Genomic DNA, 15,347 nt, shown 5'->3' on the forward strand with positions numbered 1-15,347 from the left:
GCCTTACTGTCTTAGAAGTCTCTAATGAATCAAGTCCCATGGAATGTTGGAACTGAAACAGACTTTGGAAATCATGTTAATAAAAAGCAAAACAAAACAAAAACAACACTGATAGAGATAAGTTATTCCTTGGCCTAAAATCATACAGTCAGTGAACAGAGCTAGTACCAGAATCCTGGTTCCATTGGCCCAAGGTTTCTTTCATCCATGCTGAGTCTTTTCCCATGTAGAGCTTATCTTTCTTAGGATGGAATAGGTGTTGTATACTCTGGAGGCAAGGAGAATTCATCACATCTTTCCAAATTTTGATTTCATGTCTCATCTGGACAAATACAGTGCACTATGATCAATTTATGGATACTTGGGCTTTCATTATTTCTGCCAATATGATGGTGTCTTCTCTTTTTCATTTTTTTCTCATTTCTCAAAAGATGTATTACCATCATGAAAAACTTTCTCACTTCCATGCTCTTTTCCTCTTTTAAAAAATCTCTTTCTGCTTCAACAAAGGAATTCAGAGGTGGCTGAGTTTCTACCCCAGTCTAAGTTTCTTCAGGGAGATGAGGATGGTTAAGAAGCCGTAGGACACAGTTATTACTCTGAAGTATGTGGATGGACTGCATGTGTGGAAAGGGAAGGGGGGTGTCCACAGTCCCCCGGAATGGCAACAGTTAGTGTGGATGTGCATATGTAGGCTTTCCTGGGGGGAGTATCCATATCTTAAGATTTTTAAGAGCCCGTGACCCCAAGAAGTATTACAGATCTATAGAAAGAGACATTTTTTGGGCAGAAAGCTACTCAGACGTGTGACAGGGGAGACTGATCTGGGTTCTAATGTCTGTGAGACCTCAGCTGATACGAGGGAAAAACTCTGTGCCCACTTACATCAGCCCACCCAAGTTTTTTTTACCTTCTCTGGCGCTCATAGAGGTGATAAAAATTCATCAGATTCACATAACGATTGAACTCAGATGGTGATGAAATCCCAGTATCATTCTCTCCAAAGAATGTTCTGATTAATAGAAACTGCAGAGGAACTAATTTTATGAAAATAGTAAATGGGATTGTTTTAGCTGAAGCAAGCCGGGAGAGCGGGTGCTGAAGCCGAGCGGAAGATGCCGACAGCCCCATTGTGTAGAGCTGACGGCTGCAATCTGGCCGTTTTATTTATTAAATGTCTTTCCGCTGTACATTATGAAACCTGGATTCTGGGAGAGGAGGGAGCAGACAGAATAAGACAATAGGATCAAAAGCAAACCTGGACAGCTTCCTTCAGCATCACTGTAGCCCTGTGTCTTGTGAAAGCCTCTGCTTCCCCTGGTTTAGAGAAGAAGGTGAGTTCCCTCTTTGGTGGGACTCAGAAACGGATGAGACAAGTAACAGGTTTTTGATTTTGAATTATTTGTCTGTTGTTACAGATCAAGATGTCCCTCAGAAAATTCAACCTGTTGGCTCAGCAACTGAGAGCCAGGTATTTTGTCTACTTTCTAAAAGGACTGCTTTGCCCATACAAGGAAGAAGTTGTCCTGCTTTAACATTAAGAAATAACAAATTAGGAGTGCCAGGGTGGCTCAGTCGGTTAAGTATCTGACTTTGTCTCAGGTCATGATCTCGTGGTTCACAAGTTCGAGCCCTACGTCAGACCCTGTGCTGACAGCTTGGAGCCTGGAGCCTGCCTCGGATTATGTGTCTTCCTCCCTCTCTGCCCCTCATACTCTGTCTCTCTCTCTGAAAAATAAATAAAATACTTAAAAAAAAAAAAAAAAAGAAATACCAAATTAGGGGCGCCTAGGTGGCTCAGTCGGTTAAGTGTCTGACTTTAGCTCAGGTGATGATCTCGCAGTTTCATGAGTTCGAGCCCTGTGTCAGGCTCTGTGCTGACAGCTCAAAGCCTGAAGCCTGCTTCACATTCTGTCTCCCTCTCTCTCTGCTCCTCCCCTGCTTGTGCTTTCTCTCAAAATAAATAAACATTAAAAAAAAAAAAAAAAAAGAAGTACCAAATTAAATGTTTTAGTGTATTCAGCTGCCTAAAGATGGGGTCCGTTTGGCTTGTTTGATACTTGGGAAGGTGTTTCATGCTGGAGGAGTTCTAAGGTCTGTTTCTTAAGCTGAAGAACAGGAAGAGGCTGGTTGGCAGAGGGGCCGTTGAATTCGGATTATGCTAGTAATCATTTGAAAAGCTGGAGTTCTGGAAAATAGGGGAGTAGCTGGGCTAAAGGGCAAGAGGCTCTGTTTCCTGGTAGGGCAGTGCCTACCTATTGGCTCAAGGCAAGTGATCATATGTCATTAGTACGGATGCCTAAGGGTAGGGCCATTCATTCGTGTGTTCATTCATCTGCAAATTAGACTGAGTTTACCGATGGCTTGCACTGTTGCAGCCTGAGGGGATAAAGAATGCACAAAAAAGTCCCTGCTCTCATGGCACTTACATTCTAATGGGAGAAGCCAGATAAGCAACAAATAAACATGTAAAATACCTGCTGGTTTCAAGTGCTATGAGGATGAAAAGGAGGATACAGGAATAAAGAATAATGAAGGGGTGTGTAGGTTGAGGGGTGTTATTTTACACAGGGTAGTAAAGGAAGACCTCTCTGCTGAGGTGATGTCTTAGCAGCGACCTGAAGGAAGTGAGAGAGTGAAGAGCCAATGCCCAAGCAGACAAAAGGCCCTGGGGGGTGGGGGGGAGGTCTGCAGGAGGCCTTGTGGGGCCCGGGCTTTCCCCTGAGTGACATGGGAAGCATTTGGAGGATTTTTGAGCAGAGGGGCGACTTGATCTGACTTGCCAAAAAACAACAACAGGAGTATGCCAAATACTAGTCAGTACAATCTGTCTTCAGAATGAGGCCTGATTCCATCATACCAAGCCCTTAACCAGCTTTTGGTGATTCCTCCCCAGAGTTGGAGTGAGAAGGCTCATTCCATTTCTCCTCGTCTCTCGTGGGCGTGGATTTCTTTGTTCTTTGTAAACTGGCATCCTCTCCTGGAGAGTGCCAAGGGTGATGATAAGGTGGAGTTTAATGTCCCTTTGTTCTCCTACAGACTGAGAGGAGGCTACAGAGCATCGAACAGCAGGAAGAGCTGTTACCACTGTTGCCACTGGCTCTAGCCTCTGGGTTCACAGTCCAGCCATTCTCTCTGCGGAGCTGACGTAAAGCGACCAACCAGCAAGAGAAGGATTCCGTGAGTTCTGATTTCCTCAACTCTTGTGAAGGAGGAGAGGCCGGCAGCCCGAGAGGCACATACCAGGCAGCTGCTGGGTGGATATATACGGCAAAACTCAGCTGGAGCCTGTACAGGAACATTTGGTGGGTGGGGGAAGGAAACCCACGATGCTTTATGGGCAAGTGTGAGAGTATTAGAAGAACCATGGGGTTTCTGGATTAGCAGATGTCTTGAGGCATTGTTACAGCCCATGACAGGCCTGAGCCCCATGCTTCCTTACAAGAGAGAAAGTTCACTGTGCCCAAGAAGCAGCTGAAAAATGCTCCGGTTGGGCTGACATCACTGAACCTCCAGTGAACACTCAGTCTGTTCCATCAGGGCATTTCAGAACAGGGTCAAGCTGAGGCTGCAGGCAGTGTAGTCACAAGTTCTTAGGCTCTGAGTGAGAGGAGATGGCCAGAATGGAGGGATTTTGAAATATGAACACAAGTCTTATTTGAGCTCTCAGCTACTCAGATTGAAAGGCTTTTTATAGATTGGTGCTGGGTTCCGGGGTTGAAAGACCTACTACTTAGGAAGGACATCTAAGAGGTAAGTCAGGATTAGGAATATAGTTCTCTGAGAAGCCACAGAAATACCTAGGTATGGCCCAGCTTGAAAGGGTAGTCTCATAAATATTCCACATTTTTTTGTTGTTGTTGGCAAGAACCCCTGTCCTTAAGGAGGAAGAGAAGCCTTGAGGATTTCAGCTCTGGGATTTTCTGCCCCAGAACCGTGTTTTGCTAACCTTTGGGGCACCATGCCAAACTATCCTCAATAGAAAATATTAACATGAGTTTGCTACACAAACTCAGAGGCCCTGAGGGCAGTAGATGTGATTTAAGTTAATCTAATAAATAAATGATGATAAATAGAATTGGTTCTTTGATTGCTTTGCCAAAATATTCCCCCAGTTGAGATAGGAGAGTCAGGGAGTATGTTAAGTGGGGGGACAAGGAGAAGAAAGAAAGGGAGTGACAAAGGGCAGGAGGCTTGAGGAATGAAGACAGTGAAGCCAGATTCCTTAAAGAAGAAGAAAGCACAATGTGTAATTATTTAGGTGGTCCACGGTTGAGAAAGATGGCCATTCCCAGAATTGGTCATTTCTCTAAACCCTCTGTTTCTGGCGATGATTGCCTATTTAGTAAACTCTACATTCTGCCTGACCCTTTGGTCATGTTTTGACCTAAGGAATAAAGGCCTGATGCAATTCACTTCCAAAACTGAACATCTGCCCTCCATCAGGCAGTGTTCTAGAAATGGGAGGTATGGAGATGAGACATAGTCTTTTTCTTCAAATTGTTCACATTCTGTTGTTTGAGACAAACAAGAAAAAATGCTCCGTGCAATAAAGGCTACATCAGAGGGAAATATGGGGCGCTTCCTAAGTATAGGGCAGTATATAGAGGAGTCAGGGAAGGTTGATACTTGAACTGGGTCTTTATGGATGACTGGAAATTAGCCGCAGAGGATAAGAAGGAGAGGGTTCTGGGCACAAAGAATGGCACATGCAAATATTTAGCAGTATGAGAGAGAATAGCAAATAGGTGACAGGTGAGGAGTTCAGAGTGTCCGTGGTATGGAATGGGCTGGGGCTGAAGGCATGGGAGGTGGGTAAAAGCAGAAGATGAAGGGGGGAGGTCACTGGGATCTGTGTCATGAAGGGCTTGTATGACATGGTGAGGAATTTAGACATCGTGCAGATTCTGATGAGCCACTGAGAGATTTCACAAGGGAAGGTATTTATATTTTGTATATATAAACCATCTCTTCTGTAAATGTCATATAGATATTTACTTAGTTATCTGGCCTCCACTTGAATATGTTCAGGGTTGGAGAGCTGTCAACCTCCCAAGGCTGCCCCCATGATTGTTGGATGGCTGTAAATCTTACAAAGTTCTTTCTTACACTGAGCCAAACTCGGCCTCCTCGTATTTCCTACTCACTGTGTCTAGCTTTGCCATTTGTAGCAACATATAAAAGGCCACTTCTAAAATATTTGAAGATACCAATGAAACCTTCCCTTAGTTTTTAGCTTCCCAAGTAAAGCACACACAGAGTTCTTCTGTTCTTGTTTCATTTCATTGTTTCTAGACTCCTTTACCTTCCTGGTCACAGCGATTTGGATGAACTGTGATTTGTTTGTTGGCTTTTAGGCTGGACTTGAACTGTGGTGTATTTAGAATCTGGTGCTAGAATTCCTCATAATGCATCACATAAGCTTAGAGTACAGTGGCACTCTTACTGCTTCTTTTGAGCTGGACACTCCACAACCATCAGGGACTCCAGTGTCCTTAGAATGTTACTGGTCACATCTCACTGTTTGCTTTTAAAGCTTATGATTAACTGAAGCTTCTAACTCTTCTGCACATTTATTACTGCCAAGTGAAATCTCTATCCTATGTGCAATTTATTTTTGAAATCTAAATATAGAACTTTACATTTATTTCAATTTTATCTTGTTAGTTTTCTAGAGTACTAGATTCCAGCCTATTAGATTTATTGTTAAAGTCTTTATTCTTTCCCCTGTGACATTAGTATCCTAGCACATTTGATAAACTTTTTTGTATATAATTTGGATTACTATTAAAAATGTCGTTTAGGGACACCTGGGTGGCACAGTCAGTTAAACGTCTGACTTCGGCTTGGGTCATGATCTCACAGTTCGGGAGTTTGAGCCCCGCATCGGGCTCTCTGCTGTCAGTACAGAGCCTGCTTCAGATCCTCTCTCTCCCTCTCTCTCTGCCCCTCTCCTACTCACATGTGCCTTCTCTCTCAAAAATAAATAAACATTAAAACAAATGTTGTCTAGGGGGTGCCTGGGTGGCTCAGTTGGTTAAGTGTCCAACTTGGGCTCAGGTCATGATCTCACTGCTTGTGGGTTTGAGCCCTGTGTGGGGCTCTGTGCTTACAGCTCAAAGCCTAGAGCCTGCTTTGGATTCTGTGTCCTCCTGTTTCTCTGCCCATCCCCACTCGCACTTTGTCTCTGTCTCTTTCTTTCAAAAATAAATAAACATTAAAAAAATGTTGTCTAGGATAAAACTTGGCAGCATTGAAAAATCTCCTTCCTGTCTGGGTATATATTCAGACAGCTTCAGTTTTGCCTAAGGACACATTTTATTTTATTTTTAAAAAAATGTTTATTTGTTTTGAGGCGGGGGGAGAGAGAGAAGCATGGAGAGAGAGGGAGAGAGAGAATCCCAAGCAGGCTTGACGCTCAGCAAGGAACCAGCCACGGAGCTGGATCTCACAGTAGTGAGATCATGGCCGGAGCTGACATACTTAACCAACTGAGCCACCCAGGGCCCGCCCCCCACCCCCCGACACATTTTACAACATTATGCATAATGATAACTTTGAAGATATATGTGTTTGGCATTTACTCCCATTCAAATCAACAAATGTTTATTGTTGACCCCCTAACCGCTAGGTTCTGTGTTAGGTGGTGAGGCCACAAAAATGATCAACATATTGTTCTTACCTTAAAGAGCTCACAGTTTAGCAGAGAAGATAACCATATAAGCATCAGCTCCAAATTTAATATGTATATAATTTAAATATGTAATTTATGTTAGAGGTATATACATTTTTTCAATGTAAAATATAATAGATATCATATTCCACATTAGCAATATAAGCAGAGTTTACAGAGGACCTAGAGAAAGGAGAGATTAAGATAAGCCAACCATGGAGAAGTGAATGTCTTCGGAATGGTTCAGAAAGAGCAAACTCCTAATGGGGGTGGAACCCAGGTTCAGTGAAATGAGTGACAGGAAACAAGATGGCATATGAAGGGTCTCAAATACCATGAGTTTGGGCTTCATTCTGTAGCTAACTCAGAAGTCTTTCAGTAAGAGAATCAATAACATGATCTGATTTATCAATTCCATAACTCTACAGGGAAATGAGTTCATTTTGGCAAAATTTATTCTTAGTGAACCTGTGTGGGCTCTCATTACCTGGTCGTTAAGCATCTATGTAATAAGCACTTCGATCTTTCTGTGTATGTTTTGCTCCTATTTCTTTAGCTTCTATGCGTTTCCTGACTGCTGCTTTGACCTTTGGCTTCTTGCCTTTTTTTCTCCTTAGGCATTTGTGTCCTGCATTTTGTTGGTCTATTTGTTCACCTGCAGCCTGCTCTGACCTTTACTGTTTAATGTGTCCTCTGGCTGTGGCTTCTGAGCCCCAGCAATTCTCTGACTCTTAGAGCTGGTGTTGCCTCCACTTTGGCTTGCTCACCTGCTTTCATTTCCCCAGGGGCTCCCATAACCTCTGCGTGTTTGGTTCCGTCTTGTTCTAACCCGGTCTCATCCTTTGCACTGCCATCTTTATCTCAGTTCTTCTATTCTAGCTCCCTGATCTGCAAGTTGTACCTGTTTGCTCACTGTGGTTTCAGTTCTGGTGATAAAATGTAATCTTTCCTTCCAAGGAGCTATATGGTGCCCTTGAAGAGACAGGACTAACATGCAAGAAATTGTATAAATTACAGTTGATTGACTGATTGGATGTATTCACCAAATGTGTGAGTTTGGAGAAAAGATTGAACCGGGAAATTCAAGAACCTTGAGAGGAATGGTCTTTTCCAGTCAACTTCGTTTTTTAGTGGATATTTGAGACACAAACCTTTCTTTGGAAGGAGGGGAAATGTAGGGCGGGACTTCCTCTGGACTTCCCCATGATTGGTTCCAAAGCTGCTTATCTTAGAGGAGCTACCTTTTCTGTGCCATCTAGCGGTGGTTGCTACCAGAAGCCTTACGCGCCTCGAGGAGAGAGCAATTTAACGCCATTTCCAGCTTAAGCACCATATCTACGGGGCGTGAAATTAGTTCCAGCAAGCAGCAAATTTGCTGCTAATAAAAATATTTAGCGATTCACTTGTCTTTAAATCAGCAGCAGAATATTCTTTTACTTGCATCAATGCTTGTTTCTTCCAATTCTAATATTTGATAATCGAGCTAGTGTTGTTTAGCTAAAGCCATGATATAGCAAGTTCTTCAGGTCTGCAGAAATTTGGGTTTCCTGAGAAGGAATTTTTGTCTCTCTCTTTGGGTCAGAATAGGCCTGGGTGCTCTTTGGATCACGGAGATGGAACACTGTCACTGGGCTGGGGGTCTAGGAAATAAGTTTTCATTTTCTTCTGTCTGCCAATATTACCTCCCGAGTCATTGCATGTGGAGAATCTGGGGCACGAAGAGAGGATGTGATTTCCATCTTGTGTTTAGACACAGCTTTACTCTGTCTCGGTGCCAAACTCATTTTAATTTCTTTTCTGTCTCTTTTGCCTCCATCTACTTCAGAGTGAGGGTAATCTAAATAGTGAAGAGATATTGTAAGATATTAAAACTTCTTTTTCATTTATTCAACAAATATTGACAGGGCACCTACCATATACATTCATTGCTGTAGGTCTTTCTTTGGATGAGAAGTGTTCCAAGAAGCCTCCGTGATGGCTGGGTGAGAGGCTGACCTGGCTGGTGACTCCTCTTCTCCAGCTCACTGGGATAGTGGGTCTCCTAGACTCCTCTATTTTTCTTTTCCTTATGGAGCTCCTAGAAGAAGCAAAGGGCAGCAGACATTATATTTCTCTGCTCTTAGTTAACCTAAGGGTCTAAACAGATCACTTCAAAGTCCAAATCATTTCAAGAGTTCAGAGGTACCCTGGGGACTCTGCCTACGGCCCCAGAGGAGCCCTGGCTGGATCATCTTTCTTTATGTCCTGGTAGAACACAGTTTTGATCATCCTGACGGGAAATCAAGATGCAGTCAGCTTCAGACATGGGCAACTGTATCCTTCTCAGAAATCAGGCAACATGAAGGGCTCATGAACGCAGGCCTCTTGGTTAAGAAAGGGACCAGGACAGGCCTGGTAACAGGGAGATAGAATCAAAGACAAAGTAAACCAGCTAGCTAACACAAACTTTGGTGTTAGAGCTACAGAGGGGGTGGATCAGAGAAAGGAGATGACATCAGGGAATGGCATTAGGCAGTGGCCAAGGGACTAACATGGAGACTTGGGAAGGGGAGAAGCCCTCTGTGTATAGCCGTCGGAGGTGCAGAGGTTTGGGGACCAAAGCCTCAGGGCTCTATCCTTGGCCTTTTCTCTCAGGTACCTGACTCTGATTAAGCTCCTTCTCCCTCTTGATGTTAGAAGAACAGATGGATTTTACTTCTTGTCCCAGGTCCTCTTACTACAGCATGAGAAGGCTGGGATAGTAACTCTTGTAAAGGGCTGAGAGATGCTTCCCAGAGGGATACTATGATGAAAATCTGGATTTCTGGAGAGCATGATACATTTAAGTTAGACAAAGCAAGACTTTTCTAATGGCAAGGGATATAAGATCAGACTAAGTGGAGGCTCTTGCCCTGAATGAGGTTTGTAACCCCCATCATGCTGTCATCTCAAAATCCCAAATATTTATTAGTCAGTGAGGGTCAACTGAAGGTCCTAGTATTTAAAATCTTTATGATTTTTTAAATATGTTTATTTTTTTATTTGGAGAGAGAGAGAGGTCATGAGTGGGGGGAGGGGGAGAGAAAGAAGGAGAGAGAATCCCAAGCAGGCTTTGCATTGTCAGCACAGAGCTCAATGCGGGGCTTGATCCCACAAACTATGAAATCATGACCTGAACTGAGATCAAGAGTCGGACCTGTAACCAACTAAGCCACCCAGGCACCCCTAAAACGGTCATGATTTTATCATAGCTGCAGAGTAAACAGGAGTCATCAAATGTGAATTATCTGGGAAATACACAAAATGACTAGAAAAACAAGCTCTATCTAATAAGTACTTAAGCAACAACCAGAATCATGAGCAGGGGGAAAAACCCTAAATGATTTAGTAATTCAAACTGAAATAAAAACATTCTCCAATGCCGGACCTGTCTTTCTCATATGTCAATATGTAATCAAGAAAGGCTTTCTGAGAGTGAGTGTACAAGGAAAACAGGTGACTCGGGGGATGCAGATTGAATGGGGTCAAGGGCAGCTAGGATGGGGCAGAGCATGAGACCCCTGGGGTTGGGGGGAGTGGAGAGGAGCCAGATAACAGAGACATGAGAAGAACCGGAGAGAAAGGAAGGAGCTGGAAGATGGATGGCCTAGAGTCTTCTGTGAGCCCCTTGACCTAGAGGAGGAGCTGACAGAGGCTGGGGAGAGGGATAATGGGGTCAGAGCAGGGATGCAGTCTTTCTCTGCTGGGTATCTTGGTCCCTGTGCCCCCTCTCGCTGCCCCCCACCTCGAGTCCTTCAGGTAAGCTGTTTGTGCCTCCACTTTCCACTGCAACAGCCTTCCCTCTGGAGGCTACCACAGGCCCACAGGCCGGAAGTCTCAAGCCTATAGCCCTCTTGCTGGCAGCAGCCAGACCTGGGTCAAAGGTCAAACTGGTTCTGAGGATGAATTAATGATGCTTGGAAGTGTCTAATTCCCATCTGTTTCTTGGGCATTTTTCATAACAGCGTTAGTCATAGGCCAGTCATTAGGTTTCCCTGAGTTCTTGAATTAAGGCACGTAGAAGGCAGAAACTTAGCAAGTTCTGATGAACTTTTGCCAAGTCCTGATGAACACAGACCTAGGAGGCTGATAATTCCAAACCTGGGCTGAGCAGAGCATATCATCAGGGATTAATAGTCATAAAGGCCTTTAGAGATAGAATGAATAATGCTCAGAGGCATTCAGTCACTCTGTAATCTCAGAAAGAGGGGTATAGCTAACATGTGGGTTCACAAAACAGACTGGCCGTTTGCAGAATTTCTAAGGGGTTAGGGGCTGATCTTATTCAAAGTAGTTATTTCAGAGGTCATATATCAAATACTTGACTTCTCTCTAAGGAAATCTTGACCGCCTTCCTGGCCCTTAGCATCTAGGATTTGGATTGTTCAACTCAAGACTGGGTCCTGCACATTAAGGGGCAGAGATATGTTTGGTGCAGAGCTGTTGAAAGAAACCCCTTTTCTAGAACACTCACATTCCAGAATTGGAAGGTCATTGGAAGGGTGTGAGATGAGAAACAGGGTTGATTTTAGAGGTCCCCGAAAGGCATGGCATCCTAATAAGAATAGATTGTTGTGTTAAAATGCCAGGGCTTAAATCCTTTCTCTACCTGTACTGGCCATGTGACTTTGGGTAAGTTACTCAAACCCTCTGTGTTTTTATTTCCTCATTTGGAAAACCAGAAAAAAGGTACCTACCTCAAAGATTTCTTTAAGGTAATAAATGTTACATATTTATACCTTTCACAATTGATTCATGACAAATGTGTGTAAAGCCCTTCAAAATGAGACAGTCTATTTATATGAGCGCTCTCTGCTTAATGTAAACTAGAAAACTTTAAAAAAAGCATCAATTGGATTTACTAAAATTTATGCTATTTAAGCTTGGGTTGGCCTGTGCAGCTGCTGAACCATCCTCCTACACATTTCTTGTTGACTTCTTTGTGAAATTCCCTCAGTAGTTGCTCTAAAGCGTGGTTTCTCAACCTTGGTACAATTAACATTTGGGGCAGCATCATTTTTGTTGTGGGCGGCTGGCCTGTGTATTGTAGGATGTTTAGCAGCGTCCTGACCTCCACAAAACGTAACTAGATGCCAGTAGCACCATCTCCCCAACGATGACAGCAAAAAAAGGTCTCCAGTCTCATTGCCAAAGGTCTCCTGGGGGTGCAGGCGGGAGTGGGGGGCAAAATTACTCCGGGCGGAGAACCACTGTTCCAAAGTGTTTCCGTCTTCTTCCGGCTTGCAACCCCACCTGCTTTCATTCGGTGGTTCATGACTCCCATTTTCCTTAGAAAGAGATCACCCAACGTGGGGCTTTTCAGTGTTCCTTTCTTCCCTATCAAAATTCATGTGGATATTTTTCCATCCTTTTTTCTTTTCCTTTTAGCTTTTTCTTTCCTCTTTTCTTTTCTTTTAGCTTGGACTAGTCCTCTTTTTCACAGCTAATTGTTATGGTGACATCCTTTGTTAAAGTCCACCCAGGTACTCTGGCCCTCGCGTCCATCAGGCATTGGTCTTCTTGGTGTCTTTAGTAAATGCCACTGCCTACCCACCCCCCCACCCCCCATCTAGCTGCAAGTTTCCACGACTAATTTTTTCTTCAGACATCATCTTTAAGTACTTCATTATCCTCACAAAGCTACCAGCTTTTGTTTTGTTTTGTTTTTTCATTTATATCATCATGGTTCTCTGAAAAAAAAAGAAAAGAAAAACCAACAACAACTAATATTTGTGAAGCCCTTACTTTGTGCAAGACGCTGTCAGGTAGATTCTGTTCCCCCAGCCCCCACATCACTTTTCACCCCCTGCCCTCTGGCTCTTCCTTCTCCCCTCCAGGGCACTGATTCTCCTGACGATCACCTGATTGCTGGATCCAAGGGCCTTTTCTTGGTCTTTAGTTCTTTCCTTCTCTAAGTCTCTTAACACAGTTGACCATCCCTTGGTTAACTGTTTCCTCCCTTGGATTTAATTTCTCTGGGCTGAATGTCAGAGGCATTAATTTAAGTAGTTTCTAAGACCCCTGTTGGTGCCAGAATCTCACACATCTGAGATGCTCTAAGCTTCTGTTTGCTGAACAGCTGCAATCAGAACACCTCCACTGGGGCCCCTGGGTGGCTCAGTCGGTTAAGGGGTTAAGCGTCCGACTTGGGCTCAGGTCATGATCTCTCTGTTCATGAGTTCGAGCCCTGATCAGGCTTTGTGCTGACAGCTCAGAGCCTGGAGCCTGCTTCAGATTCTGTGTCTCCCTCTTTCTCGGTCCCCCTCCTGCTCATGGTCTGTCTCTCTCTCTCTCCCTCAAAAATAAATAAACATTAAAAAAAAATGCTGTGCCTCCAGAAGCCACAGAGGCATACCAAAAGATGTGCAGATGAAGGGACCCCACCCCCCAGAACATGGTAGAGGCCACCTTTATCTTTCTTCCAAGCAGCCAATTTCTCCCAAGCTTTTTTCCCAACCACCGCCATTATTGTTACCAGGCTTAAAACTATGGAATGATTTTGTGTGTTTCTTATTTGTTTTAGGCTTCCCTTCCCCTTGCTCTCTGCATTTTCTGGGTCCTCAATCCAGCTTCCAAGTTTCACAAATCCATCCCCACCAGCCACTACTCTGACTCAGGGCCTTATGACCTTTCTCAAATTAAATTTCTCTTCCGGTATCTAGTCTGTATTTTCTGAACAGCATGGTGCTTCTAATGTTTAATTCCCGCCCCCCTCCCCAACTTTGCCATCATCATTGTCTTCTTCCTCTAGCAGATGGTAATTTAACTCTTTAACACATTCCACACACAAAAATACCCACTTCTGGGGCAGCTGGGTGGCTCAGTCGGTTAAGCATCTGACTCTTGATTTCGGCTCAGGTCATGATCTCATGGTTTGTGAGATTGAGCCCCGCGTTGGGCTCTTCAGTGACATCGTGGAGCCTGCTTGGGATTCTCTCTCTCCCCCTCTCTCCCCACCCCTTCCCCGCTCATGCTCTGTCTCTCAAAATAATAAATAAACTTTAAAAAAAAGAGAAAGAAATGGAATCATACAGCATGTGGTCTTTTGTGAATGGCTTTTTTGCTCAGCAAAACATCGTCAAGATTCCTCCATGTTATAACATGTCTTAGTAGCACATTTCTTTGTACTCCCAAATAGTATTCTGTTCTATGGATACACCACATTTTGTTTATCTGTTAAGAATTTGGGGCGCCTGGGTGGCTCAGTCCGTTAAGCGTCTGACTTCGGCTCAGGTCATGATCTCGCAGTTTGTGAGTTCAAGCCCACGTCGGGCTCTGTGCTTACAGCTCAGAGCCTGGAGCCTGCTTCGGATTCTGTGTCTCCCCCTCTCTGTGCCCCTCCCCTGCTCATGCTCTGTCTCTGTCTCTCAATAATAAATAAACGTTAAAAAAATTAAAAAAAAAATTTGATGGATACTTGGGTTGTTTACACTTTTTGGCTATTATGAATAATGCTTCCATGAATAGGATTTTGTTTTTGCCCCTTCTCTTTCTGCAATTTTGTAATGACAATCCTTGGTGCCACTTCTTCATTTGTCATGCTGGGCACCATAGACCCTGTCAGCCCAGGGAACTGTGAGCTCTAGTTCTGGGAAATGCTCTAATATTATTTCTTTGGTGATTCCTTCCTATCATTTCTCTCTCTTTTCTTCTTCTAGAGTTCCTACTAGATTGTGGACCTTCTAAATTGATCCTCAAATGTACTACTTACCTCTTTGCTTCTCTTTTCTCTTTTGTTTTCTGTTTTGTTCTATTTTCAGTGAGAATTTCCCAGCCCTCTTCCAGCTTTTCTGTTTAGTGTTTTATTGGGGATATTTTATTTCAATGTGAAAAAGCTCTTTCCCGCTCTCTGTTCTCTTCCTCAGCATCCTGATGTTTTTTATGAATACAGTGTCATCCCTTGATTCTCTTAAGTTTCAGTTATTCTAGTTTTGAAGTTGCCTTTTCTTTCTGCATTGTCTGTTTCCTTAAATTTATTCATTTTGATTGTTAGTTCTTTGTGTTAGAGATTTCACTCAAATTTTCAGTAATTATTGCCTGGCAGTAGTACTTAAAAATGATGCCCTAGGGGTGCCTGTGTGGCTTAGTCAGTTAAGCATCTGACTTCTGCTCAGGTCATGATCTCATGGTTTGTGAGTTCAAGCCCTGTGTCAGGCTCTGTGCTGACAGCTCGGAGCCTGGAGCCTGCTTTGGATTCTGTGTCTCCTTCTCTCTCTGTCCCTCCCCCTCCTCACTTTCTGTCTCTCTGTCTCTCTCTGAAAAAATGAATAAGCATAAAAAAATTTTTTTTAATGATACCCTAAAGCTCAGGTAGAGATTCTGTGTATGTGTGTGTGGGGGTGGGGGTGGGGGGTGGTTACTTAGTCTTGGTGACTAGTGGGCCTTCTTATGGCAGTCATTAGGCAGGGACTGGCCATTTATTTGGAATCCCCCAAATCTTAGTGTTGATTAGTTTTTTCTCTTGAGCTGGTAAGTTTCCCAAGAAACAAATTCTCTAGTCTTCTGCCTGAGGAGGTGAGTATAACCCTGGCTGCTGGCATTCCAGGAGCCGAGCCCGGGAAGGGGACCATAGGATCTCACCATTTAGTGTGGAATCTTTCCCTCAACTCCTCTGCTTTCAGAATGTACCTCACTTCACCTTTTGCTGTGACTATTG

The 15,347-nt window shown here is 43.7% G+C and overlaps 1 protein-coding gene across 9 annotated transcripts in view; it reads left to right on the plus strand.

Annotated features, from left to right (window-relative positions):
• The window catches only part of PKNOX2 (PBX/knotted 1 homeobox 2), a 317,612-nt gene that overhangs the window by 3,632 nt on the left and 298,633 nt on the right, over nucleotides 1-15,347 (plus strand). For 7 of the 9 annotated variants that reach the window (XR_006194095.1, XM_042907054.1, XM_042907049.1 and 4 more), the window contains exon 2: nucleotides 3,040-3,180. The gene's annotated coding sequence lies outside the window, so the exon portion shown is untranslated. Of the gene's footprint in view, nucleotides 1-703; nucleotides 1,335-1,418; nucleotides 1,472-3,039; nucleotides 3,181-15,347 lie in introns of those variants that run through there. The other 2 variants (XM_042907053.1, XM_042907051.1) reach the window with 2 other exon arrangements.

The sequence above is a fragment of the Panthera leo genome, chromosome D1, assembly GCF_018350215.1.
Source record: "Panthera leo isolate Ple1 chromosome D1, P.leo_Ple1_pat1.1, whole genome shotgun sequence".
Taxonomy (NCBI): domain Eukaryota; kingdom Metazoa; phylum Chordata; class Mammalia; order Carnivora; family Felidae; genus Panthera; species Panthera leo.